The following is a 2,204-nucleotide window of genomic DNA, read 5'->3' on the forward strand; positions in this document are numbered from 1 at the left end:
TGGCTGGCTGGGAGAGTTAACACCCCCAGGGCAACGCTCAGTCATGAGAGGACGAGGGCCAGTGGATGGATGCCCAGACCTCCATCCTCCTGGTGGACGATTCTAGAGATAGTCTGTGTGCTTCTCAGAAAAGTCCACTCTTAATTCTGAAGGGGCAAGGAGAATCATATGACTAAAAAGAAAAGTGTTTCTACTAGTGAATATCGGAAATGGAAGGATTATAGGAGTAAACTATTTTAAATAAAAATCAGAGGGAATAATTGAAATTGTTTCTAATGAGTTGCATGGCCCATGGCTTGTAATTTTGCTAGGAAAACTAGAGAAGGATGAAATGAGTATCTTCGGTGTTTTATTGTTATTATTGCTACATACTCTATCATTACTTTACATCCTCAGAATGTGGCTTTTCATACATAAATGCATTTGAACAAGGGTAAATTCTAAATTAATTTGAAAATAGGGGGTGGAAGATATGTTTTCTAGTTCAGCAACTACAATAGTGTTTTCTGCACGTGCACATGTGTGTGCTTTATTGTAGGATGCTTGAGGACAATGTCTTTATAAGAGAAGAGTAGTGAGTGTTAACTGTGTTATTGAGTGTTAACTGTGTGTCTGAAGCTGTGCAGGATGCTTAGCCTATGTCACTTTATTTAATCCTCAAACCACCCTGCAAGGTGATTTTCATCATTCCTAGTTTACAAAAGGGGAAACTGGTTTGCCTAATAACAAAGGATTCAAATCCAGGAAATGTCAGATCTCAAGGCCCTTGCCTTCTACGTTGCGCAGCTGCTGCCCTGAAAAGTGAACTTGCGCCATCTAGTGGCAGAACTGGAACAGGTACCAGGTCAGTGATAAAGCTACACGCCCCCGGAGGGTTTGTGGAACTTGGAGAAGCAAATAGGCTCATCTGTGTCCCACTCTCGGCCCAACCCACGACCAAAAGAAAAAAGAAAAGGGCAACGAAAGCTAACGGCACCATAAAGTCTAAAGAACTACAAATAGTGCCAGGAGATTTCAGGAAAATTAAAAACCAATGGGCCGCTGGTCCTGCCCTGATGGGGTGAGGTGATTCAGAGAGAGGAAACTCTTCCTTCCTCGTAGGCATCACCACACGTGGGTAGCTCAGTCCGCCCACTGAAGATTCCAGTTACCGTTTAAAATACCCATTTTGTGAAAGATGAGGTGAGCATAAGCATCAACCTAGGGTTTCTGTAAGCATCTAATCTCTATTATGGGGCTTATCACATTTCATTGTAGCTGTTGATTTAAGAAACCAACAAGCAAGCAAACAGCTTTTCTCTGGCCACAAGTGTGAGTTCCTTAAGATCAGTGTCTGCTTGCATTTCCTCTAACTTCAGCACCAAGCACCGTGCCAGGCACAAGGTAGCTCAGTAAATAATAAGAGAATGCAGAGTACCCTGTTCCACTGGGCGATGTCGGGGCAGTATTACGCAGATGCTACCACAAGCTGGCAACTCGGCTGTCAATGTACATTTTCAAAAATTTAAAAAAATATGACCCTCATTTAAATTATAGTGAGCATGTGCCAAAAGTTTATTTAACTCATTAACGAGGGTATCAACAAAATGGTAAAGTGAGCTCAAAGAGACAGTAGTATATACAGTTAGTGAAAGAATGTTGCCTTCTAACAAAGAAAAAAAAAATAAAGCAAAATAAAGCCCCTCCCGCCCTCCCAAAGAAGAAAGAAAGAATGTTGAAATAAGATTGCAGAATTAGATGATGTCTTACAGGACAATAAAACCTTGGGAGTTATATTTTCTGGTGGACAGAAATTATTTGCATCTGTAGCAGGCTAAAATCACTTGGAACTTATTACTCTCTACAAATTAACATCTTACTTTATTGAGTCTGAGCCCTTATCAATAAATTGTAAGCCAAACAGAGGCACATTTCTATAGAGATTTAGATCATCCTTAAGCAGGCCCTGTTGGACAATGCTCCAATGTGATGTTGAAAGGACAAGCAGACATCCTTTTGCCTTAATTCCAGGGTTTAAACGATTTTTCTCAGCAGTATCATTGGCTGGACTAGTCCTGAGATGTTTCCAGAACAACCTGGAAGCCTCATGCTGCAGGGATGCTCAGAAAGCACCAAGATCTTTGATTTTGCCGATGAGAAACTTGAGGATAAGAAAGTTTCCCCAGAGCATAGGTGCCATGCTAGGGGACTCTCCTCCCCTCAGC

The sequence above is a fragment of the Pteropus vampyrus genome, unplaced genomic scaffold, assembly GCF_000151845.1.
Source record: "Pteropus vampyrus isolate Shadow unplaced genomic scaffold, Pvam_2.0 Scaffold1, whole genome shotgun sequence".
Taxonomy (NCBI): Eukaryota; Metazoa; Chordata; class Mammalia; order Chiroptera; family Pteropodidae; genus Pteropus; species Pteropus vampyrus.